Below are 17,912 nucleotides of genomic sequence, written 5' to 3'. Positions count from 1 at the left end.
TTATGTAATTATTGAGATGAAATTTATGTGACATAAAACAAAGCATTTGAAATGTATATGTCAGTAGCATTTACAGCATTCACTGCATTGTAAAACCAGCACCAATCTCAGGTTCCAAAAGATTTTCATCACTCCCTCCAAAGAAAATCCTTTCTATTAAGTTGTCACTCTCGTTTCTCCCCATCCCTCTACCAGCTCCTGGTAACCACCCATCTATCGCCTGTCTCCGTGGCTTACTCAATCTCTGATATTTCATATAATAGAATCATATAACAAGTGGCCTTTTGGGTCTGGCTTCTTTCACTTAACATCGTGTTTCCAAGGTTCATCTATGTTGTCATGGTGATCAGAATTGCTTTCCTTTTCAAGGCTGAATAATGTTCCAAGTATGGGTGGACCCCTTTTGTGCATCCATTAACCAGCTAATGGACATTTGGGTGGTCTCCTTTGTGGGGTTTAGGCTTCCCAAGTGGTGCTAATGGTAAAGAAGCTGTCTGCCAATGCAGGAGACGTAAGAGACACAACTTTGATCCCTGGATTGGGAAGATCCCCTGGAGGAGGACATGGCAACCTACTCTAGTATTTTTGCCTAGAGAATTTCATGGACAGAGGAGCCTCGTGGGTTACGGTCTACAGGGTCGCAAAGAGTTAGACATGACCGAAGCAACTGAGCATGTACTCACACATTGGAGCGTTGTTGTGAATAGAGCTATTGTGAACATTTGTGTACAGGTTTTTGTGTGGATGTGTGTTTTCATGTTCTGATCAGTTGATATTTTAATCCAGTTGGATAGTAGGTTTGCTTCATATAGAGAATAGATGGTTCCATGGAGAAAGTTTGCAAAGAGAGAGAAACACTTCTCTTCCTTTGGGACCAATTGGCCATAATAGAAAATCCTCCCCCATCTTGGTTGGGCCCCTTCTGCTCCCATGGGATCATTCTAACCCCCCTCTGAATGACCTCTAATTGGTAACCATGTAGCCTGGAGTGTCCTCCTCCCCAGACCCTGAACTCCACTCACTGCTCACTATCATCAGGACCAGTCACGCTCTTTCCTGAGAAGCTTGAGAGCATCCGGCTGCACATGGTTCCCAACATGTGACGACTTCCCAACATGTTCATCACTCTCCCCTCACTCCCACCTTAAACCCAAGTGTGTGCCCTCGCCTAAGGCACATCCCACATGTAGTCTCTGCCCCAGTCTTTCCTGTGTTTCTCATGTTCATGTCCTTCATCCCCTCCAAATGTAATGAATAAAACCCCTGAAGGGTTTTGAACTGTGTCCTTCAAAAAACATGTCCAAGTCCTGAACTCTGGTTTTGGAAATGTAACCTTATTTAGAAGTAGGGTCTTCTCAGATGCAGTCAAGTTAAGGATCTTGGGGTATAATTGTTCTGGATTTAGGGTGGGTGCTCAATGCAATGACAGGTGTCTTTATAAGAAAAGGAGGTGACCTCCCTGGCGATCCAGTGGTTAAGACTCCATGCTTTCACTCCCAAGGACCTGGGTTCGATCCCTGCTTGGGGAACTAGGATCTCACAAGCCTTGAGATGAGGCTCCCTCCCTCCCCACTGGGGGAAAAAAAAAAAAAAAAAAAAACAAGAGAAAGGAGTTGGAGATTCAAGACAGAGAAACACAGGGGGAAAGGACAAGGTGAAGATAGAGGCTGAGGCTGGAGTGATGTGGACATTAGCCAACAAAAGGCTGGCATCACCAGGAGTTGGAAAAGGTAGGAAGGAGGTCCCTGGAGGGAGCTGAGCCCTGCCCAGAAGTTGATCTCAAACTTCTGGCTCCCTGGACAGTGAAAGAACAAACTTCTGTTACTCTAAGCCATCAGCTTTGTGCTGATATGTTACAGTAGCCCCAGGAAATGAAAAAAAAAAAAAAAGTGTGTTTATAGAGTGGTTGTTGTGAACACAGATGCTTGAGAAAGCCGAGTTGAGTTCAAATCCCACCTCTGGCACCCAAAAGCAGTGTGACCTTGGGCGAGTTATCTGACATTTGTGAGGCTCAGTGGAAAATGAGGACCAGAGTCCCTGCTTCTAGGGGCTGTGGGGACTGCAGCCCATGGACCTGTTCAGAACATCACCTGTGACTCTGGGCTGGGGAGTCCAGCTGCTGTGGTCCACCCTTGACATCCTAATCTGTGAATGGAGCTGCTGCTGCTGCTGTTAAGTCGCTTCAATCGTGTCCGACTCTGTGAGACCCCATAGACGGCAGCCCACCAGGCTCCCCGTCCCTGGGATTCTCCAGGCAAGAACACTGGAGTGGGTTTCCATTTCCTTCTCCAATGCATGAAAGTGAGAAGTGAAAGTGAAGTAGCTTAGTCGTGTCTGACTCTTCGCGACCCCATGGACTGCAGCCTACCAGGCTCCTCCATCCACGGGATTTTCCAGGCAAGAGTACTGGAGTGGGGTGCCATTGCCTTCTCCATGAATGGAACATTCTTATCCAAAACCAAATCCTTGTCACCATCTTTTTTTTTTTTTTAATTGAAGTATAGTTGATTTGCAATGCTATGTTAATTTCTGCTGTACAACAAAGTGATTCAGATTTACATGTATATACATTCTTTTTTAAAAATATTCTCCATTGTGACTTATCACAGGATATTAAGTATAGTTCTCTGTGTTATAACAGTAGGACCTTGTTGTTTATCCATTCTATATATAATAGTTTGCATGTGCTAATTCCAACCTCCCAGGCCATCCCTTTCCTAACCCCCTTGCCCTTGGCAACATAGGTCTCTTCACATCCATGAGTCTGTCTCTGTTTTGTAGGTAAGTTCATTTGCATCATATTTTATAGTACATATATAAGCAATATCATATGATATTTGTCTCTTTTTCTGACTTACTTCATTTAGTATGATAGTCTCTAGGTCCATCCATCCTGTTTCATCCTCTGTCATCCCCTTTTCCTCCTGCCTTCAATCTTTCCAAGCATCAGGGTCTTTTCCAGAGGATGAGGTACTTGGATGGCATCACTGACTTAATGGACATGAGTTTGAGCAAACTTCAGGAGTTGGTGATGGACAGGGAAGCCTGGTGTGCTGCAGTCCATTGGGTCGCGAAGAGTCAGACATGATTCAGTGACTGAACTGAACTGAAGTCTGTCCATGTTGCTGTAAATGGCATCAATTCATTCTTTTTTTATGGCCGAGTAGTATTCCATTGTGCTTCCCAGGTGGCTCAATGGCGAAGAGTCTGCCTTCCAATGCAGAAGCCGCAGGAGACCCAGGTTCAATCTCTGGGATGGGAAGATCCCCTGGAGGAGAAAACAGCAATCCACTCCAGTATTCTTGCTAGGATAATCCCATGGACAGAGAAGCCTGGAGGGCTACAATCCATAGGGTTGCAAAGAGTCTGACACGACTAGTTTCCCTGATGGCTCAGACAGTAAAGAATTTGCCTGCAATGAAGGAGACCTGGGTTCGATCCCTGGGTTGGGAAGATCCCCGGAGGAGGAAATGGCAACCCACTCCAGTATTCTTGCCTGGAGAATTCTATGGACAGAGGAGCCTGGCAGGCTACAGTCCATGGGGTTGCAAAGAGTCGGACATGACTGAACGACTTTCACTTTTTCTTTTCCAGCTTAAAAATATGCAGGTATAGTCCAGGGCTAATTTTAGCTGAGGTTCAGAGAAGCACCCAGGGATGGCCATACAGCCTCCCAATCCTTCAGGCGGTGCCCAATGCACCTGGGATGATCCCTGGGGACATCTGCCCTGTCCCCACCCCTCCGCCAGCCCTTCCATTGGCAAGTTGCTCTGGGGCCATGGGGCTTTTTCTGTGTCAGCCAGCTGTAGCCACTTCAGAGACACAGCAGAGGCAGGATGGGGTCAGGAGGTGTTAGGTAAAGAGGACAAGCTCCCAGGTCAGCCATCCTAAACTCCCTCTCTATGCCCTCCCTCTGCTGCAGGTCCTCTGGTAGCCAAGCGTGGAGCCTTGTCACCTGACGTCAAACAAAACAGTCAACAGGGTCTTGTGGCTTCAGGATTTAGGTTCTGAAATGCAGGGCATGTATCCTACAATGTGCTACCAAAGCAGGCAGACAAATATATGTCGCTGATTAATCATGTGTCTGCATTTTCTTTAGACATCGCACAGGGGCTCTTGTCTGCCTGGTCCCGACTTGGTTGTCTGCAATCTGTAGGGTGAGCTAGGGGGATACTGAACCTGCCAAGGGTCCACTGATGAGCATGGTCCACCCCTGTCCCTCCCTTTTTTTCTGGGCACAGGGTCCACATCTGATGATTGATAACATGCATGACTGATGATTGATATGATTGATAGGCATGCATTCATAACACAGAGGGTCAGTCGCTCCAGAATCTAGAAGGCAGAACCACTGTGCTGGTGATGTCATCCTCCAATGGACTGCATCCTGGGTTCCAGGAGAGAAGCAGACAGAGCCCCGCCCTCAGGGCTCCCCACCCCTCCACCCTTTGTGCTGACTCAGGCGTTTGGGGACAAGCAGACAGAAACAACTGCCCCCGGGGTCTGGAATGAAAGACCAACTTCAAAAGGCTCAACAGCTGTTTGCAGGCACTCAGCTGCCCAGCACCAAACTCCCTCCTCACTCATCCAGGCCCCTGCCTGGCCCGCCAGCCACAGAGCAAAGAGTGGAACATCTGATCCTCCTGTATCCAGGAAACTAAGGACAGTGACCTTCGGTCATTGGTCATGGATTTTTAAAACTCCTTTTTCACATGTCCATCAGTATATGAATTTCACTGTTTCCCCATCTCCTCAAGGTTTTCCTCTGAACCCCCTTCCTCCTCAGGTGTACCAGACAGTTTTCTTGGTAGCAAGTAACAAATGAACTCTGCTGCCATCTTCAACAAGGGGGGAGTTCAGAGGTGGGGGGCAAATCAGTAGGGCATGGTGACCAGAACTGGGGAACAGGAATCCTATGGTAAGCGATTCCCACGTGGCTCAGACAAAGAATCCGCCTGCAATGCAGGAGACGAGGATTCATTCCCTGGATCGGGAAGATCCCTAGGAGAAGGAAATGGCAACCCACTCCAGCATTTTTGCCTGGAGAATCCCACGGACAGAGGAGCCTGGCAGGCGACAGTCCATGGGGTCGTAAAAGAGTCAGACGACTGAGTGACTAAACAACAAAACCCTGCGACAGATAGAGCCTTGGCTCCATGCTCTGAGTGGCCACAGCTAACACCAAGACTCCAGCTGTCCTCAGTTCTTTGCATCACTTGCCTAAGAATCCCAGTGGAGACCATTCTGCTGGCCAAGCCTACCCGGATGCCTTCTCCAGGCTGAGCTGGGTCAGAAAGGAAAGGAATCTCTAGGCTTCTGTAGCGGGAGGTAGGTCTCCCAGACAAGCTCTCTAGAAGGCTGATGGATGCTTTCTTAGGAAGAGGGGGCTGGATGATGGTCACTCCTCCCCTCACCCCCCAAGCCTCAGCAATGTGACACTGCATGTCCTGAGAAACACCCAGGAGGGTAGTTAGGTAGGCACAGACTGGCCCTAACAGGTCAGGGTGGTGTTTTTGCCTCTTTGGGATGCCAGGCTCCATCCGAGAAACCCTGATGGTTCAGGCATCTATGAAAGTCTCCCCTCCCGCTCCATACCTCCTCTGCTTGCCCTGCATTCAGGGGTCTCTGCAGAGGGCAACCCAGGTTGAAGCAGCTGGAATAGGCTGGAGCTTGGGGAAGGAGCTGGCTTTGTGGTCCAAATCTGAAAGGAGATGGAACATTGACACAGGCTGGCCTTACATCCTAGTAATAGGCAAGCTGCTCCCCTAGGAAAAAGATGGGGGGGCCTCTCCCAGCTCCTGCTCCGACTGCAGCCGAGCAAAAGACCCAGCTGGGGACTTTGACCTTGCTGCAGCCTTTCTAAGTGCAGGAAGCCAGGCACCAGAGACCCGATTGGACATCGGGCAGGCAAACAATGCTCTGTCCTCAGTACCCACTTCTATCCCTGGCTGCAAACGTCACCGAGATTTCCTCTCTGACGGGTGCCGTGATACCTAATAGCCGACTAATAACGTGCCTGAGACGCCGGAAAAGTAGGGCCGCCAAAAATGTGACTTTAAGAGTCTGATATTTCAAAGGGAGCATTAAAGACAAGTCTGAATGGGAAGTACTGGACATTTGCTCGGCCTTCTCTCACGCTTTTATTTTGAACTGTTTCCAGGGGCAGGAGGTGACTGTAATGTTTTCCAGTGGTAGACATCTCTGAAAAATCTTTCCAGCCCGGCTTACCCAGAGAAGGGCCAGGGAGGCCTCACAGTGTGACAGTTGAAGCTTATGGCATACTTTTTCTATTTTCTTCTTGTTGGGGGAAATTTTAAAAATTAATTTGTTGTTGTTTTTAAACTTTTAATTTTGTATTGGGGTTTAGCTGATTAACAATATGGTGATCACCCATTTATATATGTATCCATTCTCCCCCAAACTGCCTTCCATGCAGGCTGCCACATAACATTGAGCAGAGTTTCCTGTGCTATACAGTAGGTCCTTGTTGGTTATCCATTTTAAATATAGCAGTGTGTACATGTCCATCCCAAACTCTGTAACTATGCCCTTTCCCTCCATCCTTTCCCCAGGCAACCGTAAATCCATTCTCTAATCTGTGAATCTCTTTACTTTGTTGTTGCTGTTTTGCCTTGTGCTGCTGAAAATTTAATTTGGATGTTTTGTTTTCTTACAGTGGAGACCATCTACTGATTTCGAACCCTGTTTCTCAAAGTGTGGTCCCCAGACCGCCAGAATCACCATCTGCTAGGAATTGGATAGAAATACATAAGAAACCTCACCTCAGACCCACCAAATCAAAGTCCCAGGAATCACTGACTTAACACAGAATAAAGCTAGAAATCAGACAACCATATCTCAAAGGGATAATGTTCCTCCAGTGCTCACAGGCTGCCCACTTCTCCCCAGGAGCCTCCAGACAACCCCGGCAGTGGGGCTAGGACAAGAGGAATCCCATAATAATTGCATGGAAATTTCATATAAAAATGTGTTACAGTTTTAAATAAATTTGAATAGTAGTTAGATCTTACTTTATCCTTCCTTAAGACCTATAAATCTGTTGAGACTGTTTTTATTGTATTTGTTTTTAATAACTTTATTTATTTATTTATTTATTTGGCTTCATGACATGTAGGATCTTAGTTCTCCAATCAGGGATTGAACCTGTGCCCCTGCAGGGGAAGCAGGGAGTCTTAACCACTGGACCAACAGAGAATTCCCTATTGAGGCCCTTTTTATATGAGTCTCAGAAAGATGATTTCTTTTTCTTCCTGGTTTTGCATGTTATCCCTGGAAAACAACAACAACAAATACACAAAGGGTGTGTGTGTGTTGTGCATTTCTTGAGTATGATTAGAAAATGTTTTTGTTTCTTGTAGTGCTTTGTTTCTTTTACTTCCATTCCTTTCACCTTTTTACTTTATTTTTTCATTTACTTCTCATTTTATTGTGTATTATATTCCTAGGAGATATGTGTGTATAAAAATCATATTGGCATATTATTTTTTTTTTTTTGGTTGACAGTTTATTAAATACACCACATTTGTACCTTATTCTGTAGTTTTTTAAATCATTCACACACAGACTTAGTAAAAATGTACTTTATAGAAAACCATCTGCAAAATAAAAATAAAAACGCACATTTTTGCCCACATTTTAGATAAACCGCTGAAAATGTTAGGAATTATTATATTGGAGGTGATCATGAAACATGGGGTGGCTTGATTTTATTAAATCTGACACCAGACCAGGACTTCAGTAGTGTTAATGTTGGAATGTGGATGCAAAAATGTCTATTAACTAAATTGTTTAATCTAATAGGGTTTGAGAAATCACTACAAATAGGACAAAATGAAGTACTATTTTTTCTTTACAGACATTTCACTAAACCCATTTTCTATACACTTTCTCACACTCAGAATTAGTGGTGCAGACTGAAGAGGCAAAAAACAAAATTCCTTAAAAAAAAAATCAACTAGATCCTATTTACAAAACATGCAAAGTGTGAATTTTAAGTAGGTGTTATGGCGGAACTGGTTAAAAGTAAAAACAGTCAAGTGACAGAATATACCTTTACTTCTGCAAATGTAAGTCCTTCCCCCTCCTTTCTGGGAGAAATACATTTCCAGGGCGTGGACTATGAAACGGCATACAATGCAAAGACAGAAAACAAAGAAGTTTGCAAATTCTTTATATTTCCAGCTGTTGAGACAATATTTCTGAGAGCTGAGGTTACCTCTAGCGGCGAAACCAGAGCCAGCTATTAAGCAGCCAGAATGCTACAGTAATTGAATACATGACCATTTCTCTTTTAGCCCGTTCTTTGTTCTCCTCTTCCAGAAGTTGTAGACGTCTATTTAGTTTGATTATCTGTCGTCTTAATGAAGCTGCATGTACAACTGTCATGTCTTCTGAAGTTCCTTCAATCATTGCATCTATATTTGAAATGCCATACCTGACGCTGTCATGATGAGGATTAGAAGTGGCGGCAGCAGACGCACCACGCGACACAGGAATGGAGTCAGTTTTGACCAGCTGTCCATTTTGGCGAACAGCATTTTCACTCATAGAGCGTTCTCTTTGTAGCCTGCCAACTGCACGGATTTCTTCATTTTGAGGGGTTGGAGCAGGTCTTTCTAAATCCAGAAAATCTAGCGGTCTTTCACTCAGCGTAAGCACACGAGGTGGTGTTTTTAGAGCCAGAGGCTTAAAGGGAGTTGACTGTATAAGGTCAAGATCTGCTGGTCTTGAAAATGGAATGTCTTCATTATTTCCTGCTACCACAATTCTCTCTGGAACTTGCATAAGCACACTAGCGTTTGAAACTCCTTCTTGAAATCCTTGCTCCAGGTCAGCATTTGGTGGTGCTACCTTTAATTTTTCTGGGACCCTCATTCGCTGATAATACCTTCGGTGTATTCCATTTCATACTGAATTCGACTAATTTCCGCCATCTCAGCAGCAGTGGGAGAAGGAAAGGCCGCCCCACTCACCAAATGTGTACCAATTACTGCTTGCTCTTTGGCATTATCTGCTTCTGTGCTTCATATTAAATCCATTAACTTGCCTCAGTATGCACGTGCTGGATTTAGGGCCACTTTTGTCCCCCTGGGCCCGCTGGAGGGTCCCGGCGAGGGCCGCCGCCCGCCGGCTTGGCGTATTATTTTTACCTTTATTAGATTCCTGACTTAAATTCGTCTCTTTCTTTGCTCTTTTCCTTTTTTCTCTTAAGCATTCTTTCTTTTTTAAAAAAATATTGAGCTAATTGAGGATGGTGAAACTTCCCACGAGCGCAGATTTGCGCATGTCCAATACATTTGAATATTTCATGTCTTTGTCATCATTCTTCTTTTGCCTCTAATTGAAACACTATTTTCTGTATTCCTCAAGAAAATTTTAGAAGGTACATTTTTATTGTTGGAAGACTGATTTTCTTATTTAAACCTTCATAATTCCTCTTGCATGGTGGCCATAAAGCACTGCCAGTGTCAACACTTTTTAAATTAAGATTTCTTTGTGCCCAGTTGTAGTTTTTGTCATTAGTCTAGAAGTAGATGAGTAAAGGATCTATATTCTGGAAGATGTAGAGTTATGGTTGTGAGTTGTGGTCAGTCTTAGCTTTAAGTGCTAGGCGTTTCCTCTTTTCCTACGTCTTCTAGCATTTGATTGGGAAGTCTGGGAAGGTCACGGGGGGCTAGTGCCTGGTGCTATTTTGAACAAGAGGGTCAGCAGAAGGAAGTCGAAGGGCCTGACTATGAGGATGAGTTTGTGCACCTAGGTTAGTTCAGTTCCTGCGTTGCGCATCTAAGCAACATCTTAATCAAAAAGTTGGCAAAAGAGGAGCAAAATACTGTTAATAGTCACATATTATTCTCATCGGTGTAGCTACTGTCACTGAAACACCTGCAGCCGTGCCGTGTTGTCAACAGGGGGTACCGACTTTATGTACCAGTTGGGCATGAACTGTCTTCATTCAAGGGAATATTCCCTAGGGATTCTGTGGGCAGAGATATCACCAACTACTGTAAAGGGGAAAGTCAGATCAGGGTGCCAGTACTGCTGGGTTCTTGGTGAGAGCCAGCTTCTCACTGCATCCTCACTTGGCACAGAAAGAGCAAGCTAGCTCTTATATGGCACTAACCCCAGTTGTGTGGGCTCCACCCTCATGACCTGATCACCTCCTGAAGCCCCTTCTCCTTATACAATCTCACCGGGGATTAGACTTCAGAACTTGAGTTGAGGGGGGACAAAAGCATTCAGTCCACTGTACTTAGCAACATTCCTTTTCGGATGGCTTTCTTGATTAAGAAAGGTGGCTTCTGGTGGAACAAGACTCTTTTAGAAGCTTTTCCCATTTGATCTGGGTCGGTTGGGCTGTTTCAATTTCCTTATTTGGTCTCTAAGATCTTTGACCTGCCATGCCTAAAATCTCCATTCTCGTGTGGTCACCTCCTTGTGAACCAACACAGTATCTCCAGGGCCAAGTGAAAACAAAACAAGACAATAACCCAACCCCTGCACAATCACATCTGAAAGTCCCTAGCGTGGTCTCGGTTGGCTCACATTTTGATTTATCATGTGGACTAACCAGTATTTCATTTCCAGTAGCTACCTTGGAGTGTCTGAATGAACAGGCAGCTGCACACAATGAAAGCGGCTCCTTAGAGCTATTTTTGTCACAATGAGTCTGCGGGAGGCAGCAGTGCCTTCATCCTGACCCACTTCCCTCAGTCCCCTCCCAGGTGCAGGCACAGCTAGAACAGATCATTGGAAAGGATTTTCTATCAGCAGCTTGCTGGCTGCCTCTCCTTCTCTGACTGCTTGGGATGGAGGGGCTGCCTGGCTTCTGTTGACTTTCGGGTTATTAGACAGCCTTCCTAAAAGTAAAGAACAGGATGTATGGACAGTGGGTGCTTTATAGTCGTGTTAACCCTTCTGGCTCCAGCAAATGTGCATCTCCATTTATGTCTGAATCTAGTTTCCCTGTCTCACATCTATGTCCTCAGCTCAACGCCTTCACTGAAAGGTTTGTTATCCATAGGAAGATGCAAAATAATTTTGGACAATGAATTAAGGTGCTGAGAAAGAGGGAAGAGGAGAGAAAAGCACAAAAAGAAAGAAATAGTGGTCAAGAAATAGGGTGGCACTGTTTTTTAAAAACAGAGGCAACCTCAGAAGACTTAGAGGATGAAACTTATGCATGCAGCACAAAAGCTAACAATCTTATAGAAAATCTGTTGTTTAGGAAGTCAGATGGGCTTCACCAATGGCTCATCATCCATCTGCAATGCAGGAGATACAGGGGATGTGGGTTCAATCTCTGGGTCAGAAAGATGCTCTGGAGGAGGAAATGACAAGCCAGTACAATATTCCTTCCTGGAGAATCCCATTGACAGAGGAGCCTGGCAGGCAACAGTCCATGCGGCCACAAAGAGTCGGACAAGACTGAGCAACTGAGCATGTAATATAGCACATAGGAAGCCAGATAAAGTACAAAGCCTCAGAAAACCAAATGAGCCTTAAGATAAGTTTTACTGCCCATGCTACTGTCTTTGAACAAAACCTTGTGTATCCTCAACATACAATTGCTTTCAGGAAATACTCTTTAATCAGAAGACTAATGTTCTTGATAAATGAGTACTTTAGTAAATATTATAAATTATTATGATATTTGATATGACACTTATTATAAATTATAAATAAAGTTGTTTCATGCCAGCACTGGAGTATAGAAATTATTGTCAACATTATCTTGTCAAAGGAGCTAACACAGTAAGACAATTAATAAGGCTGATTCACAGTCAATCTGAAGGACTCTCACACTGCTGTGTTACCCACATCTTTAGTTGCCACATTGGAAATTTTAATTCAGGACCACATTCCACTTAGCAGTAATTCTTAGGACATTTTTCTGCAAAAATACTTGCATGGGATACAAAGGTATAAGGACAAAGATGTTAATTGCATTAATTTTTTGTAATGGCAAAAAAGAAAACATGTTCACAAGTGGCTAACAAGTGTATTTCATATTATGGATGAGCACAGAACCATTAAAAAGAACAGCCAACGTCTACACATAACCTCACAGAAAAGTTGCCAAGACATATATTAAGTGGAAAAAGAGCATGGAGCTGACCAGTAAATAAAGCATGGTTGTAATTATACAAGAAAAGAAGTGTATGTTCTTTTACTTGCATGAATATTGAGTTGAAGAAATGGAAGCACACGGAGAAATCTTAATAACAGTTACTTTATGGCACAAGGAGTGACAGTAAATCTATGTGGGAGTGAAAGGTATAAAGAGAGGCTTTGTGTCTTATTCTCTGTATTTTCTTTTATTTTTTATGTATCATTTTAATGATACAAAAACAATTTTTAAATTGTGGGCAAACCAATAGTTTTTAACAACAACAACAACAAAATCTTCAGCAATAATTGAGGAAACTGAATACAGTCTGGGTATTATATGAATGAATTATTGGTCATTTTGTTGAATATGACAATGGTATTGTGGTATATTTCAAAGGAAATTCTTGTCTGTTCAGTTTAGTTCAGTTGCTCAGTCGTGTCTGACTCTTTGCGACCCCATGAATCGCAGCACACCAGGCCTCCCTGTCCATCACCAACTCCCGGAGTTCACTCAGACTCACGTCCATCGAGTCAGTGATGCCATCCAGCCATCTCATCCTCTGTCGTCCCCTTCTCTTCCTGCCCCCAATCCCTCCCAGCATCAGAGTCTTTTCCAATGAGTCAGCTCTTCACATGAGGTGGCCAAAGTACTGGAGTTTCAGCTTCAGCATCATTCCCTCCAAAGAAATCCCAGGGCTGATCTCCTTCAGAATGGACTGGTTGGATCTCCCTGTAGTCCAAGGGACTCTCAAGAGTCTTCTCCAACACCACAGTTCAAAAGCATCAATTCTTCAGCGCTCAGCCTTCTTCACAATCCAACTCTCACATCCATACATGACCACAGGAAAATCCATAGCCTTGACTAGACAGACATACATAAATGTGTGCATGTAATACTCCAATATTTTGGTCACCTGATGCGAAGAACTGACTCATTGGAAAAGATCTTGATGCTGGGAAAGATTGAAGGCTGGAGGAGAAGGGGATAACAGAGGATGAGATGGTTGGATGGCATCACTGACTCAATGGACATGAGTTTGAGTAAGCTCCAGGAGTTGGGGATGGACAGGAAGCCTGGTGTGCTGCAGTCCATGGGGTCGCAAAGAGTCAGACATGACTGAGTGACTGAACTGAACTGTGCATATAAAATGATATATGTGGTTTTAAAAACTCTCTATACATGTATATATACTATATATATATACATATAATATGTATATAATATATGAAATTTATATATCTCACATGCTAAGTCTGCTGCTAAGTCGCTTCAGTCGTGTCCGACTCTGTGCGACCCCATAGACGGCAGCCCACCGGGCTCCCCCATCCCTGGGATTCTCCAGGCAACAACACTGGAGTGGGTTGCCATTTCCTTCTCCAATGCATGAAAGTGAAAAGTGAAAGTGAAGTCGCTCAGTCCTGTTTGACTCTTAGCGACCCCGTGGACTGCAGCCCACCAGGCTCCTCCGTCCATGGGATTTTCCAGGCAAGAGTGCTGGAGTGGGGTGCCATTGCATTCTCCGATATATCTCACATAAATGTATAATTATTAAATAAGTATTTTTAAGATGACCAAATAAATAAACAACAACAAAAAAAGCTATATAATCTAATCACAAGAGGGGGAAGAATTTGAAGAGTCTACAGGAGTCAAGCAGATGACAAAAATGTGAAGCTCTCAGGTGTGGGGTTAAAGGAGGTGGGAGGGTGTCTGCTCCATTTCCAGGGCCATTTCTACCTCAGAACCAGTCTTCTGGGAATGCTGGCCACGCATGGTTAAATCTTCTGAGTTTTCCAAAGAAGCTAGACGTCCAGATACTGAGCTCTGACTTGAGAAAGGCCAGGAAGGGGCCTGAACCGCCAAAGCAAAGAAGACAGTCACTCTGGGGACTGACCCTGCCCTTGAAGACCACAGACTGAGTGCCCCTTTCAGTTATGTACCAGGCTCCTGCTTACCCCCCAGTCAGACCCCATCTGGACAGGTATGTACTTCCTAATTCGTAAATACTGGGCTTCCCAGGTGGCCCAAATGATGAAGAATCCACCTGCCAATGCAAGAGATTGGTTTGATCCCTGGGTTGGGAAGATCCCCTGGAGGAGAGGATGGCAACCCACTCCGGTAATCTTGCCAGGATAATCCATGGACAGGGGAACCTGGTGGGCTACAGTCCGTGGGCTCGCAAACAGTTGGATGTAACTGAGCATGTATGCATGCATGTAAATACGAGTACAATTCTGTGTGTGGTAAGTGTGAGTGTGTGTATGTGTGTGAATGTGGGTGTGTGTAAGTTTGTATATATGTGTTTGTATATGTATGTGTATATGTGTTTGTATATGTATGTATATATGTTTGTATATGCGTGTATATACATATATGCATGTGTATTTTTGTATTTGTATATGTGTGTGTATATATGTGTTTGTATATGTGTATATATATATATATACGTATGTATATGTATATATGTGTTTTTATATGTGTGTGACTGTGAATGTGTGTGTGAGTGTGTATGGGCAAGTGAAGGAGACCATATCTGGGGGCAATAGGAGATCAGAATGATCTCTCAGCTAAGAGGCCCTGGGAAGGGGCCCTTCCCCATACACAGGGAATGAGACTCCAACACTAAGCCACCAAGTACTCAGACTCACACAGGTGGTTAAAACGCTGTCCAGAGACCCTATAAGGAGAGGCTAGAGGGAAAGGTCACTTCAGACCACTTCCAGGTTGGCCTGTACTCATGTCTGTCTAAATGTGTCCTTCGTCTGTAAATATTCTGTTCAACAAACGTGATTCTTACTCCCACAGAAACAACTACCTCATCCAAGTTACTCACGTTTGAACCCTCTTCTTGGGTACAAATGCCTTTAAAATTAAAAAAAATATATAAACAGGGGAAGCAGTCCCAACACTTGAAACACATTCTGTTACCTTTTATGCAATCTCACACCTGAACCATTGATGCCTTGTCAGGATAAACCTCAGAGGAGAAAGGCACCTTCAGTCTGGAAAGATCTGTGGCATTTGAGTGAGCCCCGTGGGAAATTACAACACAGGCCGAGCACAGGCAAGCGGGCCTCTGGGCCCTCTGGGGATGAAGATGTTCTGAGATCATGATACAGGAATATCACATCCGATTCTGCCCAAGGGGCTGATGTGACATCGTTGAAGACCCAGTTTCCCGAGTGCGTGTGGCAGGCCCCATTCCAGGCACGAAAGATGCTGCTCTGAACAAGACAGGAAAAGTCCTTTTTATCCTGGGGATTCCAATCTAATAGGACTGCAGAAAATACACAAGGAAATTGCAATCCACAAGCAGATAAGCTAGATCATTTCAGAAAGTGAGAAAGTGCTCAAGGAAACTGAAATAGGATCATGTAAGGGGAAGAGATGAAAGGCTAGACTCGGTGCAGAGCCAGAGATCTGGGCTATGGGGATGGTAAACAGCCATCCAGTGCTCAGCCCTTCCTAGTAACTCCAGGCTGAGCCCCTGCTCACGCAGGTCACTGCCACCTGGGCAACTAACAGGAAGAGGTTCTCTAGTGCCCTGGGCCTGGGATCCATAAAAATCCCCTTTGCACTCACTCCATCATCCTCCCTTTTCCTGGTGACTATTTCCAAACTCGTTCTTTCTCCTCCTTACCTGCTCAACTCACCTGCTTCTGTGTTTTTCTTCTTCTTCTTTTTTTTTTTTTTTTTTTTACAAAGTCTTCTGTAGGCTTTATTATTTATTTTCTGGCTGTGGGGTGTCTTTGTTGCTGCACGTAGGCTTTCTTTAGTTGCAGAGATTGAGGGCTACTCTCTAGTTGCAGTGTGTGGCTTACCATCGTGGTGACTTCTCTTGTTGGAACACGGGCTCTGCGGCACGTGGGCTTCAGTAGCTGCAGCACGTTGGCTCAGCAGTTGCAGCTCTCCAGCTCTAGAATGCTGGCTCAGTAGCTGTGCCCCACGGCATGTAGGATCTGGGACCAGGGATTGAACCAGTGTCCTCTCCATTGGCAGGTAGATTCTCAACTACCGGACCACCAGGGAACCTCCTCCCTTGTGTTTTTATTTTCCATGAGAAAAGAGTCAGGCTTATGCAGTGGCAAGCACAGTGTACCTTGGGAGGGATGCCCACGTAAGATGAGCAGGTGACTGTGCTCCATTCTGTGACACGAGAGCCATAAAAAATCTGCCTCATGAAAAATGAAGGGGCTTTTAGAGGCTCAAGCAGGTGGATTCCCTTCTTTTTTAACTTCAGGCTTGGAAAATGCTGGGGGAGGGGCACCTTTGGGAAGGTGGGGAAGCCTTTTACCCCAGGATGCCTGAGTAAGAGGTTCCCGCAGAGACACTTGAAAGCCCGATAGATACGTTGGAATTTATAATATACCCTTGAAGTGTTCATTCATAATCCTGAAGGGATTTTCAAAGCCACGAAGAGGATGGATGACTTTTGACCAGCTCACGTGTTGTGAAGGGTGTCTACGAGGCTGTCAGTGAGAGGGTATTAAATAGATTTGGGGAAAAAGGACAGCCCTGGCTATGAACACTGAAACTTCCCTGGCACTTAATTTGATTCAGATACTTAGTGTGTGCTATCTATGGAGCACAGATTTAAAGACGGTGAGAAATACTCCAAGGTGCATGTGACTGACTCAGTTCCTGATCTGAGTCGGAAGAAGCATCCGATAACCTTTCCATTCTTTCTGTAAGCACAGGCGGCCCCTGCTCTGTACAGAGCTCTCTGCTGAGCACTGTTTTCCAAAAACTTCTGATCCAGGGAGTAGAGAGGAAGAGGAGTACTAGTAAAAATGCTAATAACCGCCTCTTACAAGGGCTGCCAGGTGCCACGCTCTGTTGGCAGTGGCTTACTTACATCATATAAACAGATCATTACGAAAAAACAAGGTGTGTGAATGGTAAGCATACCTGCAAGGCATTATGGGAACATCAAAGAGGAATTCCAGCTGGGGGTGGGGGTGGGATAGTCTGGGGTTAGGAAAGGCTGCTAGGAGGCGCTGAAGCTTGAGTGAAAGGCAGAGGTATATTTAATGCTAACAGGAAATTCATTCCACAAAGAGTTATTCAAAAGGTCATTGTTTAGTTGCTAAGTTGTGTCTGACTCTGTGACCCCATAGACTGTAAACCACCAGGCTCCTCTGTCTATGGAATTTTCCAGGCAAGAATACTGGAGTAGGTTGTTATTTCCTTCTCCAGGGAATCTACCCAACCCAGAGATGGAATCCACATCTCCTACTTGGCAGGCAGATTCTTTACCACTGTGCCACCTGAGAAGCCCTTCAAAAGGTTATTGAGCATCTTCTATGTGACAAGCACAGTTGCAGGCCCTGGGGATAAATTACTGAACAAAACTTGCTATCACGAAGCTTACATTCATGGGCCAGTTGTGGCAATGACCAGACAGCGTGTAAACTACCTAATTTGTTAGTGATGAGTGCTAGGGGGAAAGAAAGAGGGGGAAAAGAAGGGGGAAAAATAGAGAAAAAACAGAGCTGGGGTGTTCTTTTTTTAAATAAGGTTGTGAGGAAAGTTGTCACTGAGCAGCTAGGATTGGAGTAAAATCCTAGAGGAGGTGAGGATATGAATCATAGGGATGTCAGGGAGAGGAGTGTTCCCAATAGCAGACCAGACAGTGCAAAGGTCCTGAGGCTGGACAGCCCGGCGAGTCCAACAAAAGCAGGCAAGCATGGCTGGTGTGGAATGAATGTGGGAAGAGGGATAGACGAGGAAGTCGTAGAAGGGTTGGGGGAACCCACCATACTGAGCCTTAGTGTCCACTGAA

At 44.7% G+C, this 17,912-nt stretch overlaps 1 pseudogene; it reads right to left on the bottom strand.

Annotated features, from left to right (window-relative positions):
• Nucleotides 1–8,175: 8,175 nt before the first annotated feature.
• Nucleotides 8,176–9,123, bottom strand: LOC129629564 (mitochondrial fission factor-like; annotated as a pseudogene).
• Between the last annotated feature and the right edge of the window lie 8,789 nt (nucleotides 9,124–17,912).

The sequence above is a fragment of the Bubalus kerabau genome, chromosome 16 (assembly GCF_029407905.1).
Source record: "Bubalus kerabau isolate K-KA32 ecotype Philippines breed swamp buffalo chromosome 16, PCC_UOA_SB_1v2, whole genome shotgun sequence".
Lineage (NCBI taxonomy): Eukaryota > Metazoa > Chordata > Mammalia > Artiodactyla > Bovidae > Bubalus > Bubalus kerabau.
This window is presented reverse-complemented; position numbering and strand designations above follow the sequence as displayed.